Genomic DNA, 21,972 nt, shown 5'->3' on the forward strand with positions numbered 1-21,972 from the left:
CCATCCACCCAACAATCATTAATGCACCCATCCTGCATCCATCCCTCATTCATGTACTTTTATGACCATATAACTTGCACACAGCTTGTCAGTGTTCAATACCAGTCTCGAACCTTGTACTCCAGCACCAATGATACATGATTAATATTAATTGTTTTTAAAACATGTATTTATTCGACACCAATTTCACACCTTAGTCGGAACATCATTTTTATTTGTTTTTTAAAACATCTATTTATTTAACACCAAAGTCATGTATAGATTTTTATGGCTCGATAAGAGGCTCGAACCTGGTTTCACAGCACCAAAGTCGGCCGCGTGAACCGTCAGACCACATCCTCTCCCCTTTTGTGTGGCCCTGCAGTTTTGATGGTACATATTCACACCAAAGTCATGTATACATTTTTACAACTTCACACCAAAATCGGAACATACATATTGAGCCCAAAGTCATGTATAAATTTCTACAACTTCACACCAAAATCGGAACATATATATTGAGCCCAAAGTCATGTATAAATTTCTACAACTTCACACCAAAATGGAAATCCCCGCTTTCTCCCATGCAAGCTCATTTTGTAATGCGCTGATAGTCACTGAAGAGGGCAGCGTCTGATGCTGCTTGGGAGGCAGAAGCGAACCCCCCTCCCCATCCCCACACACACACAGTGTGACATATGTACTTAATGTATGTTATGGTAGCGGATGGCGCGAAGTCACACAGTGATTGGCCTGCACGTGGACCACTGGACCAGCCAATCCTGGCGCTGCATGCAGCGCCAGGATTGGCTAGGGGGGCACCATGACTGCTCGCCCAGTCGCCCTGTAGAACACCGGGGGCTGCGGCCCACCCCCTGGTCCTCTCTCTAAGGGGGACTTCAGCAGGGAAACTATCCGCGCATGCTCGGTATAGTTTCTGCCCAAACATTCACTTGCGCAGTACTGCTGCAGCTGAGTGGACTGTCACTCAAGCTGCAGCAGGCCCAGATCCCCCTGCCCCCCCCCTGCGCAAACCGGAAAAGTCGGGTGTCTCCCGGAATCCTGGCCGGCGGGTATCGCAATCATTCTATATTTTTATTTTTATTTCAGTGACGACGCAACGGCGCGGTGGGTCCATGGGGCTTAGTGGGGCTACGCCCCTACGCCCCAATGGACGCACCGCGCCTGATGTTACATCTCTCACTGGAGACAAGAGAAGCAGGGATTGCACCACTCGGCAGGCCTGTGTTCTATTGACATATGGCACAGAGTACATCGCCCCCTGGAGGATGAACGACTGAGAGCACCCAAGACAGATCATGCAATAAATGGATTATTTCACAGAGCCACCAGACCTGGCTGTAATTTTAGGTGCATTATGTCTTATTCTGGTCGAAACTCTGCAGGATATTACCAACAACTAGCAATATTTATCGCTAAATGGGCTTAGCGAGTATTTTTTTAACGCCAAGCATCGCCGGATATTATCGCAGAGATAACGTGCTATTAGCAATGTTTATCTCTAAAGCGATATAATATCCAGCGTTAGCGGCGAAATGCATGAACATCGCTGGTAATCCAGAGATATTCACGCATTATCGCTAATGAGGACTTAGCCATAATATCCAACTCCCATTGGATATAATGGCTAAGAACTGGTCTGAGCAGGCGTTAGTTTTTGGAGATATTCGCGCTTAGCCCGAATATTTCCATCGCTACGCCTGCCTTGCTAATTAGGCGATAGTGTTATTAGCGACTGCTTTCAGTCGCTAACAGGTTGGGTACGCCCACTTTGCATGTTATTAGCGATAAATATCGCTGATATGCAAAGCGGACCCCAAACCGCTCGCTATCGCCTACAAGCTGTCGCTAACTGCTGTTAGCGACAGCTTGCTAATAGGGCGATAGAATTATCGCCGCTTAGCGGCCGAAAACTGCCGCTAAAGCGCCGATAATCACATATCGCCCGCCTTGGTAATATGCCCCTCTGTTTTGCAAATGAAGTTTTCTATTCTTTGATTTAGAAATGTTTATCATAAAATCTCCTTTCCTTTTTTCACACCATACAAAAATTGCATTTAAAAACAAGCATATGCACTGCAATAGGTCTTGCAGTTACGCAAGTTTCAGATATTGACATTGCAAATAACAATGCCTTTTATTTATTTTTTCGTTTAAAAAACATAAATAAAAGGCATTGTCATTTACAATTCCAATAGCTTAAACTTGCGTTACTGCGATACCTATTGCATTGCAAATGCTTGTTTATTTTCCTTTGGTATTGTCAATATCTCAACAGATGTATTCCTCCTCCACACACTCTGTCATAGAATCACATTTATAAATGGCACATATGTAACTATTGCTCTGTGTACTCTGGAAAGAGGTCCAAAATTGGATGTGCATGTAGTCTGAATAACTTTATGACCAGGATACCATGCTGTATGTGTTTTACACATCCATCAATACTTATCCATATTTATTTTTTGCTCATTTTATGTGCATTAATCCATATTTATTTCGTGCTTAGTGTACTAAATGAAGCTGTAGTGGGTATATTTGCATTATATATGACCTACTGACAGAAACTGTAAGAAACTCGCACATCTTTCAGCCTCAGATTCAGAGTTCTCAATTCATTGTTCCTGTCATGAATAACCACCCACAACCTAACCTCTTCTGCACTCTTAGAGGCAAATCAGGTCACAGTAGGAGCTTTACGCATATGTTGCAAGACAAAAAACTACAGAAACTTGACATCTTGAAAAAACAAATACTCTAAGGGTATGTAAGGTGAAGTAACATATAGGAAATGTAAAAAAGAATGAAATGTGTTACCTTAAGATTTTGTACAATCATTGCTGTAAATTGATCCATGTTTTTCCTTGAAAGGACATGATGAATGTAGGGTTCTATATTTTCAAAGTCACTTGTTCCCTGGTGGGAATGTCCGACTTAAAGTTCTGAATTAAGTCATGCATACATCAGACAGTCCAATCTCTCAAATATAAAAGTGTATTTCTTTAACAAATGCTGTGGAAGATTTCAATTCAGTACATTAAACCGTCTTATGTACTAAAGTGAAAAGCTTCTGCTGCCCATGCTAGAGAAATACATTTGTTAGTGTTCCATCTGATATCTCTGGAGGCTTTAGGTGTGGGCTAAGTAGAGGAAGGGGGAGCGAGGGGTAGGTTCACGGCAAAAGATTCTGGCTAAGCTAACGTTAACAACTGTAATGTATACCCTCTGCCTGTACTCAACAGAGTCTTATTACCACCCCCATCAATCCATTTTATAAAAAGGTACCTCAACGATAGGTTTCTGAGTACTTGGTTCACCCCTGAAAGAATCACCGGACCAACCACTATGTAGATAGTATATTTACATCCATTGGTCCTGACGAATCGCCACGTGATCCCTGACACACAAGGCGAGAAACATGTTGACCCCTGACTTATGGCTACCTCTGACCATTATATCAGAGGTGACACCATTGCTGTTTTTAATTGGGACCAGTGGGCTCGTAGATTAAATTGATTTTGTAGCACCATTGTGCCCCATTTGATCCCTTCCCATACCATTCCGTCACGTACCCTATCCACATCTACACCACAAGGCCCCACACCCCATCTAATGGCTTGGGAAAAAGATCTCCAACAAAGAGCCCCTCATAGGGTGCCCATCAGGCGTTGCAGTACTGGCCTGACAAGGAGCATGCCCTATGATGAAGCATGACACCCAACCAGGTGTGTGAGGGCCCCTTTTCCCAAATTGAGGGACACCCCATCTCCACCATAGGACAAGTGGTGTTTTACCGACCTAGCCTCTGCCTCCCTCCTATCACCCACAGGAACTGCATACCGAAGACCCTGCAATGCATCCTCCTCAACGTCCGATCCCTCCACAAACACGCCACAGAAATCTGGGACCTCCTCGACAGCACCACCCCGGACGTAGCATTCTTCACCGAAACCTGGACCAACACCACCTCGGGACCCGACATCGCCATCGCCATCCTCCAAGGATACAAGATCTCCAGGAAGGACCGCCCCACCCACCCATGAGGAGGAATCACCATCGTCCACAAATCCAGCGTCCGCCTGAGCACACTCCCCGAGGAGTCCACAGAACTGATGGAACACCTTCACTTCAAGATACTGGCCAGCCCCACCGCCGCCCTCCAAGGAACCCTCATCTACCGACCCCTTGGACCCCGTGTACCCTTCGCCAACTCCATCACGGACATTATCTCCCTGCAGGCCATCGCATCCACCAACTACACCCTGCTGGGAGACCTCAACTTCCACCTCGACAATCAACTGGACCCCAACACCACATGCCTCCTGGACAACCGCCACAACATTGGACTTCGCCAGATCGTGACCGAGCCCACGCACTCAGCAGTAAGCATGGGCGTAAAATCCGTTCCGCTCGCGGATTTTCCGGATTTTCGGTAAATTCGCAATCCGCGAACTCTCGCGAACTTACCGAAAATTCGTAAATCCGTGCAAAGCGGATTTTTTTGCTTGGTCGCACTTGCCAACTAGAATACTATACAATTTCGCGGGAGTAAACACTTGCGAAAACGTAGATGCGGCGGGCAGCGACAATCTCGCAATTGCGAGATTGCAAAATGTGCAATTTCGCACAAGAAATCCACCAGCAGGCAGCATAAACCTTGAAAATTATGATTTTTATCAGAATAACTCCTCAGGTTGACATTTGCCTGCACTTTTTTTTGCAAGGAGTCCATTTTGGGGGGGGGGGTGGGAGGAAGGAAGTGCCCCACAGTCTCCAACTTCCTGTTCCTGTCCAGCAGGCTCCTCTCAGTGCTTTCTTCATGTGCTGGTCACTTTGATTTGGATCTTGACCTGGAAGCACTCAGCAGGTGCAAAAGTTCAATCTTATCCTTAGTAACCATTCCCTGTAGTGCCTGGAAGGATTACTTTTTGTGGATGCTGCTTGATATTTGGATTTTGGCAAAACTGAAAGCACTCAGCAGGTGCAAAAGTTCACTCTTATCATTAGTAACCATTCCCTGTTGTGCTTCCTGAGGGGCCCCTTCAGAGTTCAGTTGCCGACTTGCAACTATTCTATGACCCTGCTCTGACCCTCACAGCAGGCTCAGAGAAAGCAATTACAGATAAGGAAGCAGGTTACAGCCAGGAAGTTCAAATTCAGTAACACATTAATCAGCCCCTAATTCATTTATGTCAGTTGAGGCAGGGCAGGTGTGCTTTTCCACCCATAATCTACAGTGATGAACTAGAGGGTGGCATGGGTGAGCCAGAGGGTGGCATGGGTGAGCCAGAGGGTGGCAGTGGTGAAACAGAGGGTGGCAGTGGTGAAACAGAGGGTGCTGTGATGAACCAGATGTAGAAACAACATGTTCGCGACCGTTGCTACCCGAAAAGTAAGTTCGCGTTTGCAAAATGGTACAAAATCCTCGCGAACTGGCAGAAATCCTTGCGAACACAAAAAAAAATTTAAAACCCGCAAATTTGCGAGAGTTCGCGGATTTTGCGGATTGCGAATCCGTAAATACGCAATTTCGCGGATTGCCAATTCGCAAAATCCGCCCATGCTTACTCAGCAGGACACACCCTCGACCCCCTCTTCACTACAGGAAACTCCATCACCTTCAGCCACACCACCGAACTCCCATGGACCGACCATCGTTGCGTCAAACTTCACCTTCAGAACACCCACCATCCACAGACACCAGCACCTGCTTCCACAAAGAAACTGGACCGAAATCACCGACGGCCAGCTCACCTCCTCACTGAACAACTCCACCCCAACCATCGCGGAAAACGACGACCCCAACACCGCAGCCCGAACCCTGCATAGATGGATCTCGGACAGCACCAACACCATAGCCCCCCTCAAGAAAAACAACAATACCCGTGCCAAGAAAGCCAGATGGTTTACCACCGAACTTCGAGAATCCAGGCGCACATGCCGCCGCCGCCTCGAAAAGGCCTGGAGCAACACCAAATCCACAGAAGCCCACAACAACTTCAGACCCGCCACCAACGCCCACCATCAACTCATCAGAGAAACAAGGAAAAAGCGATTGAAGACAGAATCTCCACCCACGCACACAACAGCAAGGAACTCTTCAGCATCATCAAGGAGTTCGCCCAACCCACCAGCTAGTCTACCGACATCCCTCCCTCACAAGACCTCTGCGACAAACTCAGCACCTTTTTCCACCACAAAATCAAGAGCATCTACGACAACTTCGACGAAGACAACCAACACACTGAACCCTCACCAACCACCCCCGACACCCGGAAACCAGCGATTGATGACTGGACAGCCCTCACCACGAAGACACCCTGAAGACAATGAAGTCAATCCACTCAGGGGCCCCCACGGACCCCTGCCACCACCACATCTTCAACAGAGCCGCCGACACCATCGCACCCATGCTCCGCCACACCATCAACCGCTCCCTGGCGACCGCCTCGTTCCCCAACGACTGGAAACACGCCGAGGTGAACCCCCTCCTAAAGAAACCCTCAGCAGACGCCACCGACCTCAAAAACTACAGACCCATCTCCCTGCTCCCGTTCCCAGCGAAAGTCATCGAGAAAGCCATCAACAGCCAACTCGCCACATTCATTGAAGAACACAACATCCTCGACTCCTCCCAATCCGGCTTCAGAAAAAAACACAGTACGGAAAGCGCCCTCCTCGCTGCAACAGACGACATCCGCACCCTACTAGACAAAGGAGAAACAGTAGCCCTCATCCTCCTCGACCTATCAGCGGCGTTCAACACAGTCTCCCACCGCACCCTAATACGCAGACTCTACGACGCAGGAATCCAGGACAAGGCCCTCGACTGGATCTGCTCCTTCCTCTCCGGCAGGACGCAGCGGGTCAGACTCCATCCTTTCCTCTCAGACCCCACACCTACCACCTGCGGAGCCCCCAGGGCTCCTCCCTCAGCTCGACGCTCTTCAACGTCTACATGGCTCCACTTGCCCCCATCGTCAGAACCAACGGACTCAACATCGTGTCATACGCAGACGACACCCAGCTCATCCTCTCCCTATCCAACGAGCCCAACACCGCCAGACGCAACTTTCGAGAAGGCATGGAAGCCGTCGCCAAATGGATGAAAAACAGCTGCCTACACTTAAACACCAACAAAACAGAAGTACTCATCATGGGCCCAAACCCCGACGCCTGGAGCGACACCTGGTGGCCCACCGCCCTCGGAAACCCGCCAACCCCCACAGACCACGCACCCAAACTGGGAATCATCTTGGACTCCGAGCTCAAAATGGACCGTCAGATCAACTCTGTCTCATCTTCCTGCTTCCACACCCTCCGCCTCCTTCGTAAGACCTTCAAATGGATCCCCCTCGAACACCGAAAGACAGTCACTCAAGCCCTGGTCACCAGCAGACTCCATTACGGCAACGCACTCTATGCCGGAATAAAAAAAAAACCTCATCCGCAAGCTACAGAACATCCAGAACGCCGCCGCAAGACTGGTCCTTAACCTGCCAAAACACTGCCACATCTCCCAGCACCTGTTCACACTCCACTGGCTCCCCGTCTAGGCGAGAATCACCTTTAAGATGCTCACCCATGCACACAAGGCCCTCCACAGCACCGGACCAACATACCTGAACAGCCGACTCAAATTCCACGCACCCCAAAGGACCCTACGATCAGCCCAGCTCTCCTACGCCGTGGTCCCCCGCACCAGAAAGACCAGATCGGGAGGCCGCTCCTTCTCCTTCCTCGCGGCCAAAGCATGGAACGCCCTTCCGCTCCACCTCAGACAGGTAACTTCGCTCCCCATCTTCGCAAGAAACCTCAAAACCTGGTTCTTCGACAGACCCCCTCCTTGATGGAATGGAACCTGCACCCCCCCACCCCTAGCGCCTTGAGACCCTTACGGGTGAGTAGTCGCGCTTTAACAAACCCCTGATTGATTGATTGATTGATACCTCTTCCTCTAAACCTAACCAGAGGCAGGTCATAGGGAGAGTGTGTCTTGTCTGGGCGCAGAAGTAAGCAGAACTGGCTACTGAAGTGCTATGGCCCTGTGCCCAGGCTAGATGGCTCACTGACAATGATGACATGTCCTCTCAAGCCACAGAACTGGCAGGCAAGATGCAGTAGGGATAGTCATGGGTAAGAAGGGCCTTAATGACGATGTATCAGCACCTCAGCACATAAACTAAACAGCCTAGTATGAACCAGTCTGAGCCCTGAGCAGATGGCACTCTTCTCAGATGATGGCATCCCCACTGAGTATCACCTGAGCCATGTGATCATGCGTGGGTGATTTTGACAGTCTGGCAGGAAAATTACAACAGACCCCTACAAGTAGAGGTATTTTCTTTTTTTTAACTTTATCACTGAGCAGGGCAGAGGGGCAGGTCCTTCTGCAAGGTGGGCAGAGTATGTGCCATTCACCAAAAATGATTATTATTGGGTCATTTGCCTCCACCAACCCATATTGACCATTGTTACTCTTGTACGGCAACACTGGCAGCTTACCTGGCACCTAAAAGCACATTTTGCTGTCAGTGTTGTACCATTCCCGGAGGCAGTGTCTTGTCTTACAGGAGATCCTTAGGTGAGCTTCATGCAAGCTAGATCGGCATGAATACCCTTGACTAGCAAAGCAAACAAATCTAAGCCCCTACCCCTGGATGTATGACGTTACAACGCATACTTTTACAACGCCTACCATTACAACGCAGTTTTTACAACGCAGGATCCATTACAGCGAAGTACCATTACAACGCATGTATTTACAACGAAAATACCTTTTCAACGCATACCATTACAACGTAAGTATTGGTTATTTTTTTAATATTTTTTTAAATGTAAATTAATTAAAATTAATATAATTTAATTTAATTTAATTTAATTAATTTTATTTAATTTAATTAATTTGATTTAATTTAATCAATTTAATTTAATGTAATTTAAATTTAATTGTATTTAATTTTTACCCTGTATATAAATAATATATTATATTTAATAAATAATATAATAATAAAAAAATACCCCTTTACCCAAAAACCCAAAACTGACCCTGAACCCTAAAAATACCCCTTTACCCAAAAACTGAAAACTGACCCTGAACCCTAAAAATACCCCTTTTCCCAAAAACTCAAAACTGACCCTGAACCCTAAAAATACCCCTTTACCCAAAAAATCAAAACTGACCCTGAACCCTAAAAATACCCCTTTACCCAAAAACTCAAAACTGACACTGAACCCTAAAAATACCCCTTTACCCAAAAACTCAAAACTGACCCTGAACCCTAAAAATACCCCTTTACCCAAAAACTAAAAACTGACCCTGAACCCTAAAAATACCCCTTTACCCAAAAACTGAAAACTGACCCTGAACCCTAAAAATACCCCTTTACCCAAAAACTCAAAACTGACCCTGAACCCTAAAAATACCCCTTTACCCAAAAACTGAAAACTGACCCTGAACCCTAAAAATACCCTTTTACCCAAAAACTGAAAACTGACCCTGAACCCTAAAAATACCTCTTTACCCAAAAACTGAAAACTGACCCTGAACCCTAAAAATACCCTTTTACCCAAAAACTGAAAACTGACCCTGAACCCTAAAAATACCCTTTTACCCAAAAACTGAAAACTGACCCTGAACCCTAAAAATACCCTTTTACCCAAAAACTGACCCTGAACCCTAAAAATACCCCTTAAAAAAACCCAAACATATAAAATTTTAAATATAATTATATCTTACCAATACTTACGTTGTAATGGTATGCGTTGTAAAGGTACCTGCGTTGTAAAAACATGCGTTGTAAATATATGTGTTGTAATGGTTTTTGCGTTGTAAAAATTTCGTTGTAATGGTAGTTCGTTGTAAAAGTTGCGTTGTAAAGGTTGTTTCCCCCTACCCCTTCACACTCAGGAGTGTATCTAGAGGATCTGCAAAATGGAGAAAAATGATACATTCCATAGACCAATATGGGAAAAAAATAGGCTAATAAACCATGGGGTATTATTAGCAATTTTGAAGAGATATTCATCAAATACCCCAATTGCTCATCACTTTCAGAATGAAACTGTTAGAAATTCATTTTAGAAATTGATTCTCTCAGTCAAAGGCCTACTGGGGGAGGTGGTGTGAGCTAGTGATCTCAATTTGCTCAATAAATTATAGTCCATTTAGTTGTTTTCTTTCAAGAGACAAATGTACATGTATTACACATACCCTACTAAGTACTACACATTTATTTGCATATGTATATAAATATATCAGTGTTAGAATTCCCAGGATCCCTGGTTGGCTGAGGTAGGTACAGTAGGCCAAACAGGGACCTTCGAGCCCCAACATTAGGGAAAAGACAGATCGCCTCTAGAGATAGCCCCTGCTCCACCCCTGCTCCACCCCCTTGGTAGCTTGGCACAAGCAACCAGGCTTATCTTCAAGGCCAATGTGCAAAGTATTTGCAATTACCCTCACAGTAATCCAATGATGACACCACAAATAGACTCCACAGGAGTTTCATAGAAAAACAAGTATATGTTTTAGAAAAAGATATACCATGCGACCACACAATACTAAACCAACATATGCATCGGGGTAATACTCTCCCTGGCCTATATATTATTGAGCTGAACTAAACAATCCTATATAATACTAACGTAATATGCAGTTTGTTATGCAAGAATTAGGTACTTCACAACATAAGAATATTGCAGATCGTAATAAGGCTATCTGGCGATTTGTACTGTCACTGTAATGCAATGCGTATAGAAACAATGTGGTAAACTGCTATGCCCCGTAATGCAATGAGTCTCAGGCTGCCCCCAAGTACACGCCCACTGCGTCACTGAGACTTACTTGGCTCCCCAGTACACATGTTCACAGGACGATCCTCCCGAAGGACTCAGGCTAGACAGAGCACACGCACACCGTGTCTCTGAGTCTCGTTTGGAACTCCAGGTGCCCAAGATCACAGGGCGCGACTTGCGAAGGTCTCAGGCTAGACAGAGCACACCCACCCACAGTGTATCTGAGAGTCTTCTCTGGAAACTTTTGTTTTCCTGTGTTTCCAAACAGGGAGCGAGCTCACCTTGGGCCCTTGGGGACAGTTACTTCAGGACACAGCACACAGCAAAGTCCTTCAAGCAGGGGTACGCAGCACACAGCAAAGTCCCTACAGCCTTTCCTTAGTTGAAACAGCAAACTGCAGGCCAGCCCCAGATCACACAGCAAGAGCAGTCCTATCCAACCATCACTTCAGCTGATTCTTCCTTGGCAAGGGTTCCTCTTGATCCACGAAGTAGCTCCAGTCTTGTTCACACTTGATTAAGCCAATCTCCAATGTTCAGGGGCTTCAGCTTGCATAGTTAGACCCCACAATGGCTTTGAAGTCTTTGTGATACAGGGGGCACTGACCCCTGCTCAAACCAGTTCTGGGTGCCTCCCTACTACTGACACCTTCTTTCTTTGATTAGTGGGGGTCTGGATTCTTAATCACTCAGCAAGAGATGGGACAATTGTTTTATAGCACCAGCCCAGGCCTCTCCACGTCTAGGCCTACTCCTACTCCTACCCCTACACACTCCAAATGCAGGTCAGCCTGTACTGTCTCACCTCCTCCCTGGGTCAAGACATTCCCCAGATCCTAATGCTTTCAAATCCAGCCAGTCAATCCACAACCAGGCAGAGACACACAGAAATGTTTAAAGCACAAAAACCCAGCCACTTCTGAAGAGTGGCTTCCAAACACATAATGCAAAAACCATCTTTATAAAAATATGTGTTATTGCAGGGTGAGTTCGGGCATACTAAACTTCACCTTTCCATCTTTAGACTTTGGGAAGCTAGGCTGGTAAACACAATTCACAGCCTTTCCATTATATTCTAATGGGCACGATGGCCTTTCTGCAGTGAAAAATAAATGGATATTATTTCACTGCCAGGACATGATACACACCTTGGTACATGTCCCATCTTTCACATGCACTGCACCCTGTCCAGTGCACCCTGCACTGGTATTGCGTGCACTTACCAGAGCAATATGGCAGTTTAGGAAACTGCACGGAAGCCCTGTAATGGCAGGCCTGAGTTCCCTTCTGAAGGCTACTTGAGTGGATGGCACAATAAGTGCTGCAAGCCCACAGCAACATTTGCATTACTAGTCCTCGCACACATAGTGCACTTTACTAGGGATTTTACTAATAAAGCAAACATACCAATAACGGACAGCCAATCTCCATTACACTCTACACAGGGAGCACTTGAATTTTGACATTGTTTAGCAGTGGCTAAGTGTCCAAAGTATCAAAGTTGGCAAATAATTTCAGAAAAAAAGGACTTGTGGAAAAGCAAAATGTTTAGGGAACTTTAGCCAAAAAGTCCCACAATCAGGGAGATGGAGATACCTTTGGGGACCCCTCATATCTTATTACATCCCTAGAGAGTTCTGATCACCATAATCACAATACCCACTACCCATACCAGATGCAAGATCTGGCACTCATCATGCACTGCTAATTATCCCACATAATACATCAACCATAACTTGTTCTATGACATCATCAATAACATCACTGCTACATTTGAAATTACATCATTGATGACCACACTGTGCATGGCGGGACGTGAGCTATAGTTACTTTAGTGCATGAGTTATAGTTAATTGAGAAACTGTAAGTGGTGAATTTCTGTGGTTTTGTTAATTTAAAACAGCTTGTTTTAACTGACATTTTAATCTAACTATAATGTCTCTTTAACCTTTTATTTTTTCAACAGTGGCCTCCAGAGAAATATATTGGGCCGTGGTAGTTATTCTTTGACAAATTAAGCACAGCTATATAACAATATATTAGATTTGGACAATATTTTTCAAAGCTCTTCATTGTAATTTGGAGAAGAAAGCAATCTCTGTCATAAGAATATTTAAAAATGTGTTCAGAGGCCACTCTTTACCGCACACATTTCTAAAGAAAATTGCTAAAATACAACCGATTTTATAGGAACATTTACACATGTGATTTGACACTACCTTCAGTTTTTTTAAATATGTAAAACATCTGCTTTTTTTACCAAGTCCCACATATTCGATTTTAGGTTGCAAGAAAATTCAGATTAATGTGACGTGACTAGGAATAGAGTGTATCAGTTTAAATAAATAATTGAATAGATCATGCACTACCCTTATTTCAGAATCTTTAGTATTGCTGTTGGTAGCCTCAAATGTCGATACACAGTCACATATTCTCAGACGCTTTTTAGGTCTCGGACTAGCGTCGCACTGCGCAGCAGTGTGGGCGGAGTCCGAGATTTTATGTTTTGGCAGTACGGGGGCTTGAACCCGCCCCTCTTCTCCATTGGCTGGCTTCCTATATGGAGGCCAGCCATTGGAGGAGAGGGGCATCACTCCGTTCAAGCCCCGTCTTTTTGCGATTCAGGGGCGTGTTTTTTGAGTTCTTTTTAGCTGTGACGTCATCCGTCACTCAACAAAAAACACGCTCCCCAGTCGCAAAATGGCGGCGTGTTTCTCCAAGGCATTTCTGCTTTGCCTCGGAGAAACGTAGTGGTGTGGAGTGCTCCTCGGGGAGACCGGCGTGCTGGTAGCTGAGAGGCCCTGCTGGCAGGGGAGGAAATGCCCCTGCAAAAAGATACTTAGAAACCTGCGCCGGCTCCTGCCTGCCTGGGAAATGTTCCACAGTGTGCATTGCCTATTATATGTACTCGGGGGTCGCGAGCAGCAACGGCGGCAGCAACAAGGTAATTACCTCCTGCTCCTGCCCTTCTCTTGTCTCTGATATGGGGCATGCGCTTTTCTTTCTTGGCCGCGAACAGTGTTTCTCTTCTGATGCAAGTGTAACTGGTCTCCCTGTGCCTCACATGTGTATCAAGCAGTTGCACTTATACCCGGCTTCTTATCTTCATACACCATAAATCTCAACATGTTGTGGCTCTTTGGAGTGAGCTAGCCCTCGTCTGACCCGCTCCCGCCTCCCCCTGGAGCACCCCCACCACCTCCCGGTCCCGGTGAGGGAGGGGACGCTGGGGGCTCAGGGGGCAAAACCAAGGACAAGTGGAGCCACTTCGACCCCACCGGCCTAGAGCGGGCAGCCAAGGCAGCACGGGAGCTGGACCAGAGACGTGAGTAAGGTAGGGGATGGCAAGGACTTCACCTGCTGTGTTATTTGGCCATTCCCCCATTATGTCTCAGAAAGCCCTGTATACCAAGTTGTCTTGATTAGGATTGACTGCCTGGCGTACCTGAGCAATATAATGGAAAAACATGTCAACACTCATCTGTCGAACTTTATTGAGCTAACTGGAGGTTTGGATTACTCCCAGTCCGGATTCAGGCCCAACTATAGCACTGAATCAGCGCTCCTTTTGGTGACTGATAACATCAGAATGTCCCAGGATAAGGGGAATTCTATGATTCTGACGCTGTTGGACCTGTCCGCAGCATTCGACACGATATCCCACGATATTCTGCTCAGTCGCTTGAAGGAGGTGGGGCTCGGGGGTTCGGCGCTGTCCTGGATGAAGAGCTTTCTATCTGGCCGCATACAGAGTGTTAGTATGGGCTCTTTCCGTTCTGCACCTGTAGAGCTTACCAAGGTGGTGCCACAGGGCTTGTGTTTGAGTCCCACACTCTTTAACATATACTCGGGCCCCCTGGCCGGCCTCATGAGGTCATACGGATTCATCCCTGTGTCGTACGCTGATGACACTCAGCTTCTTTTCCCATTCAAGACATTGACCAGGGCGGTTAAACAGTCCTTTTCAGAGGGTATGAGGGCAGTATCACAATGGATGGCTTAAAATGTCCTGCAGTGTAATGTAGGAAAAACAGAGCTAATGCTCTATGGGGAGGCCACACTGTTGTGGACACCAGACTGGTGGCCATTAGACCTGGGCCCCGTCCCCAGCCCCAAGCAGGTGGTGAAAAAACCTGGGTGTCCGCCTGGATCAAGGTCTATCTTTAAAAGAGCACGTAAATCAAACATCTGGGTCCTGTTTTCACGTAATTGGACTACTCCGAAGAGTGTTTCCTTTACTACCGGACTTCACTAGAAAAACCCTTGTTCAGGCCCTGGTGCTCAGTCGCCTGGACTATTGTAATGGGTTACTGATATCAGCTAACAACAGCTTACTTAGCAGGCTCCAGGTGGTTCAAAATACTGCCGCAAGGTTAGTCTTGAATGCTCCACCTAGATCCCGATCACGCCCCTTGCTGGAAAAGCTCCATTGGCTGCCGATCCGCCAACGGATCAAATTCAAAACTTGCTATGTCATCCACAAGGGTATACACAGCCTGGGCCCCACGTATCTGGCGGAAAAGTTTGTTCCCTATAACCCAGTATGTGCTCTCCGCTCCAGTAATCAGTCCCTACTTCAAATCCCCCCCATTAGAAGGGCAAGACTGGGTGGAAAGGCTCTTTCCTACCTGGGCCCCTGCCTCTGGAACAAACTCCCTGCCACCCTCAGGCTTTGTTCAGATCACTTCACATTTAGGAAACTGTTAAAAACTTTCTTGTTTCAAACTTAGCACCTCCCCTAGACCTCAAGAGCATCGGCCTTCTATCTGTCAGTTGAATTGAGCGCAGAGATACTCCTCCGGGAGTCGATTCTAGCGCTATATAAACCTATAAATAAATAAATAAATACATGTTTTATTGGAGCCATTTGTCCCAGACCTGTTTGTGGTGCAACTATCGATCTGTGGCATCGACCAGGGCTTTGCCTGGGCTCGCGTTTGTATTTAGGCTTAGAGAGACCGCACCTGTGACCTGTTACTCGATAGTCGTGGATGTGGGTCACAGGACCTGCCTGGCCATAAATCTCTGACTCATAGTTGATGGAGAGGTCACCTTGAGTAAATCCGACAGCAATGATTCTAGTTCACTGGAACTCCTAAATATAATATGGCAGTCACAGGTATAATTTTTATAGACATTCTCAACATTGAGCGCACAGTTGTCATAGCATACATCGATATGGTATTTACTGATATTGACATCGTTATGCATTTCAAATTCATAGCATACATCAACATTGCTTTTACTGATAACAATATTGTAATTCATGCATGGAACTTGTCAAACATTGACATTGTTACTGCTGGTATCATCGCTGTTGTGCAGGCATAGATTATGGCATACATTCGCATTGCATTTATGGGCACTGACATAGTTATGCAGGCCTAAGTTATGGCATACGTTGACATTGCATTTATGGGTATTGCCTTTGTCGTGCATACACATATCATGGTATTGATTGACATTGTATTTACCAATTCCAACAGATGCTAACTTTTGATTAAAGACAGGTAAGCATTTTGTGATGGTATCTATGAAATAGTAAAAAAATGCTCTTTAATGATAAAGTCACATCATACATACAATTTTTAAAATGCCACTTTTGGAAATGTGCATTTTCCTGCACTTAGTAGGTGCCCGCAGCCTCTCCTGGGTGCCATGAGTGGATGTAACTGACAGTTAGACTTTGTGAATTCCTCCCGGGCAGTCACACGATAGAGCGCTTAGGTCTGCCTGAATGGCCTATATGCTGGCAGAATGAGGGTGCACAGTTGAGCAAAGCCCCATTGGCAACTGAATAGGCTGTGCTCTGCCTTCACACAAAAGGTTTATCACCTCCACATTGTCACTGCAGCCAGCTGGGATATCCAGGGCAAAGGAGACAGGAAATTCCATGTACTTCAAAGTAGAAACCACTAGAAACTTCTCACAACTTCAAAGGCAGAATTGGATATAAAGGTTACTGAGAGGAGACCAGATGTTGCAAGATGAAGGGAAGGCATGTGATGTGTGATATGTGCTCTTTCAGCACGTCTAGAGGGTGTGGTGCAGAAACGCAGCGTGGCTGCATTGCTTGGAACCGGCTGCAGATGTTGGACACGGCTCGGGGCTTGGCGGCAGGGAGCATGACCAGGCTCCAAGGCAGAGAACATCATAAAGGGACTCTCTGCAGTGACCCAAGTATAGAGGAAATGGCACTAACGACACTAGAGGCAGCAGGGGAAGGAGAGTGAAGAGAGAAACCTGTGGTGAAGTACTTATCTCTTATCTCCCCTGTTGCATGCTGCTTGCGCAACTTAGCATTTTTCCATCAGCCACCAGAAGGGTAACGCTCGAGTCCTCAATATTCAAACTTCAGGGGCCTGACTCCAATACACAGGGCTGAGGAGCAGTAGGGCAGAGTCTTTGGAGGCCCATGTAGGCCCATGTAATTGGCGAGCATGTACGTGCCGCTGCCTCCTGGGTTATTGTCACCTCTTCCTCATGTGCCCCCTACTTGCTCTCACTGTGCATGGTACCATCCTTGGCTTTGGCTTTGACTAGCAGTGGTGTCCTCCTCACACTATGGAGACAGGGTGAGTGGTGCTGGATTGGATTGCTGCTGCGGGGGGCTGAGCTGGGAAAGTGTTATTTGGCAACAACATTTGGGGTGCGCAGGGACAATGGGATTGCAAGAAGTTTGAGGTTGAGTTTGCTGGGGGGGGTTTCTAGTGGCCCTGATGTGGTTTGTGGGCTGCAGTTCGGTAATAATTTGGGGGCCAAAGCAGCTGAGTGAAGTTGGTGAATTTGGTGGTCTGGTTGCAGCAGCCTGAGTTCTCCACAACTGCCAGTAACTGGTAGTCATACTGGAACCAGCATCGAAGCTGTGCTGATATTTATGTATACTAGTACTTTTACTTTTTCCATCCACCTGCGTACTTATCTACCATGGCCACCTTGCTTAGCTAGCCTTTTTTTCTTTTGTTTTTGGAAGAGTTTTTTTTTGTAGCCAAGGCTATCCTTTTACTAAATAGACTGATAGGATGACATTGAGGAGATTACTGTTTTGTCATTTTATTGATACAACTAATTCCTATAACTATCTCCTGAAATTAAAAAAATCTGTCTGTTGATAGAAGTCCCATATTTCTCTCCCTAAGTTTCATCTTTCCATTTTGACCTTTTTTCAAAGAGTGGTAATGAGAAAGGAAAAAAGGAAATGGCCACTGTTAGGGATCAAATAGCTGTCGTGCCCTTAGACTTTACATTGTCACATGGGGCTTCTTCAAGTCAGGAAGCCCAAACTGGCCAAAGTTCATTCCTTTCTAGAAGATTAAGACTGTTGCGCAGAGCTCAAAGTGTAGTAGAAGTAATGGAAGAAGTTAAAGTTGGGAAAGTATCCAGGGTGAAAATCCCTTGCAGTGACCTTGGGGTGGGTCCTGTGGATGCTGAAATACTGGGTTCTGTTACAAATAGTTATATTGAATCGTTCTATGTAAGTGTTCACTTGGTTCTGAGGGGCTGAAGTCGCTCCAGTCTCATAAAATATGTCTCATATGACTCATATTGAGAATCTTTATGAGCCCTATGGTGATGCGTACGCAGCAGGCCCCTGTGCATTGGAGGCCCTTACAGTGCCAGCCATTAGTGTTTCTAATCACAAGAATTGGCTGTGGTAGGCATGTCGGAAAGCATCTGCTGCTACAGGGGGGGAGGGGGCCCGACCTGGGCCAGGTCTTGCAGTGTCTGCCCAGTCACCCTTTTTTGCCTGCTTTGCACAGTAGCACACCTTCCATGAGGGTCTCTTCATTGAATTCAATTAGCTCAATGAATTGTGAATAATGTGTGTCATCAGGTGCACAACTGTTTCTGCAGCCGTTTAAACTGAATGGGGAAGGAGAAGGTAGTGGAAATCCCTCATCTGTCATTTTTATTCTGTATTGTGAACGCTTTATCTTCCATTTTATCTTTATTTGATAGATTGATCACTCATTCTGACAATGTGCTGTATGTGTTTTCTCCATTCCTTATGGGGGTCCAGCACCTTCCCACCTTTGGTTCATGTCAAATGCAGGAACAAAAGGTAAAAGAGGTGAAATGACAAGTCACCCAAGCTAATATGGTGGGTGCAACCTCAGGGTGTTCATGGGTAAAACGCCTTAAAAGGATAAAGAAAAAACACATTGTATTATGAAATGAAGGTAAAAAAAGTTGAGGTTTGCAAGTATTCCAGTTGAGTCTATATCTCGAGATCACCCAACAAATGTTGAAACATTGGATAATGTTTCTTTAAATATAGGTTTGGTGCCTGATTGCTAAGAAATCCCTAGTCCATGATCATCCATTCATATATCAGAGGATCTAGTTTCAAATATTTCCCGACAGAAAAAGGGGATAGTCTGGACTATGGGGGTAAATTCTTAGGTGATCCATGACAGCACAAATGAGGATTGTCAGCAGGGTAGTTCTGGGAGTGGGGCAGAGAACCAAAGCTCTTTAAGGGCTGAAGTAGGGCGTAGGGGCTCACAAGTGGTGGGATGGAATAATAAGAGGCCATCACTAATCTCCTCCTCTGTAGAATTGCCTATCCAGTGTGAACTGAGGGTTGTTAAACCACTTAAAAGGGGCGCTCAACCATTTTTCCTTCCCTCACAACATTCTCATTTAGGCACCAGACCAAAGACTGATAATCATTCACGGGGTCTAGGAATTGTTTTCTCTTTTTTTTTTTATAACTGCATTTCATCTAACCCTGGGCGAAGCACTACGCTACGCTCGTGTAGTGTGCGAAGTTTGCGCAACTTCGCACTACGCGAGCTGCACATAGCACAGTGCGAACACGCGTAGCGTAGTGCAGCGGTCATTTTTTGCTTGTTCGCGGTCCTCAACGTCATGTTCGCGACCGCGAGCAAGCAAAATGACATCCCGGCGAGACTCTCAACGCGGGGAGGTCAGGTTTCTCTTTGCAAGTGGTCATGCATGCTCGCGACCGCTCGTGATGAGAAACTACCAGTTCGCGTTGAGAAAGCTGCTGCTTGAGTAAAAATCTACTCGAGTGGCAGAAAACTACAGCTCGCACTGTGCAAGATGCCGTTTTCAATTATTGCACAGTGCCGCATGCTTATTCGCACTGTGCAATCATTGAAAATGCATCTTGCACAGTGCGAACATGCTACTACGCAGCTCGCGTAGTGCTACGTGAAGTTCGCATAGTGCGAAGTGCACTTGGTGTAGCTTCGCGTAGCGCTACTTCGCGAACTACGCCCACCCTTAACTTCATCTCTCTGTTTGATAGAGAATTGGGCTTGATGAACAGCCATTTCATTTTACATGTATTATCAGAAATTATGGCACTGTGTTTAGTAACAAGCAAAGACATTGATAAGAACTCTGTGCCTCTCTTCCAAGTACCAGGGTAAGAGTTAGCCTCATGGCAATGTTGATCTTAGGGAATGCACTTCTGGTTGAGACAAATACTAAGTTTAAATGGGATAGTTCAATGTTAGAAACATATGGTATTATACGAGTCTAAATTGCAGAATGGTTGCCTGGTAATTTGAAGGACAATACCATATCCATTGGTAGAGGCATGGAAAGGAGAGTTATAAGCGTCATGGAAAATGAGGACCTGTGAGTATGGGACCCCATAAAGGAAGACTAGTTCTCCAACTGGAGTTGGGTGGCTGGTACACTCAATGGGGCAAGAAACACTGTAAAGCTCCCAATATTGCAGAGGTAACCCTTTGGGTAAACTATTATCCTCGAACATGGTGGGCGTAAGTAAATCAAGTCTGAAATTGAATTTGGTAGCGCCTTACCCCATTAATTATCTGCTTGCCAGAACCTTGAGTATGTTCTGATATTAAGTATAGAATAATTTAGTTTTCTCCTGTGTAGCAAAACCTTCTGTAAAAGGCCGTGGCAGTTTATGAATTGCTATTTTACTTAGCGATTGATAAATTGGAATCCCAAGGATTTTGCTCACCCTTCAAATCCTTGACTGTGCATAAAGTTAACATTGTCTAATGAGCTGTTTTTTCATGGCCACTGTCCCAGTATTGCAATCTGTCTACTGATATTCCATTTTCCTGGAAGGAGAGTATTATGGTACCCATTTTAAGGAAAGGACCAAAGGCCTTTCCTGACAGTTATAGAGAAATTGCCCTCATGGATGCGACAGGTAAATTATTAGCCAAGAGTATGTTACTTCATCATCAGGAATGGGCATTTGGCAATAACATTATACCTGCTGAGCAGGCTGGTTGTCGTACGGACTGTGTCACCCTTAATAATAACATAGCCCTTCAAACCTTAATTGAAAAGTATCCTTTGTCTATAGATATGCTCATGTAATCCCCGTTTATCATTTTCTCCACAGCGACTGACAGGATTGACCTAGGGATCCTGTGAGAAAATTGTCTGCACTATGGATCCCTCTCATTTTTTGATGTTAATAATTGCCTTGCACCCCACTACTTCGACTCAGGTCTTGATGGGAGGGTACCAAGGTTTTTCTAGTGGAGTATAGATGGACAAAGGCTTAAAGCAGGGGTGCCTGCTTGCACCTGTTCTTTTTTTGCTTCATACTCATGATTTGTCTCATTGAGTTGGTCAGACAAAGGGGATCCACCTAAATTAGGCTTAATGAATGTTGGTTGTCTTCTTTATGCAGACAATATTATTTAGTTGGAACTAACCCCAAAAGGCCTTCATAGGCATCTTTGTGTGCTTGAAAAATATGCGGAAGAACACTTTTAAAAAAAAAAACGTATCCTAAAGTAAAGTTATGATTTTTAGAACTAAAGGGTGTAGAATTAGGCACAATTTCAATTGGTTCCTGGGGAATATCAAGTAGAAACTGGTGCAGTTCCTTTCCTGCCTCGGCCTCATCTTCTCAACTAACTGCTTCAACAAAGATCATATAAATCACTGCAAAAGTAAGACTTCTGTAATTCACAGGTTGTATAAGTGGTGTGACCAAAGACACTTTGCACATGTCCTTTCGGTCTATAATGCACAAATACCACCTTCACTGAGTTATGCTTGTGAAGTGATGGGCGAGCGGCACTGATCCTTAGAGGGGCGCCTTTGTTGGCAAATTTGTAATTTCAATTCTTTGGCTTCTCCATCTGCTCTTTAGCTTTACTTTGGGTAACCTTCCACAATAGTTCTTGCTAGGAAGCTGTCCTAAGGTAG

This window comes from Lissotriton helveticus, chromosome 4_1 (genome assembly GCF_964261635.1).
Source record: "Lissotriton helveticus chromosome 4_1, aLisHel1.1, whole genome shotgun sequence".
Classification (NCBI taxonomy): Eukaryota; Metazoa; Chordata; class Amphibia; order Caudata; family Salamandridae; genus Lissotriton; species Lissotriton helveticus.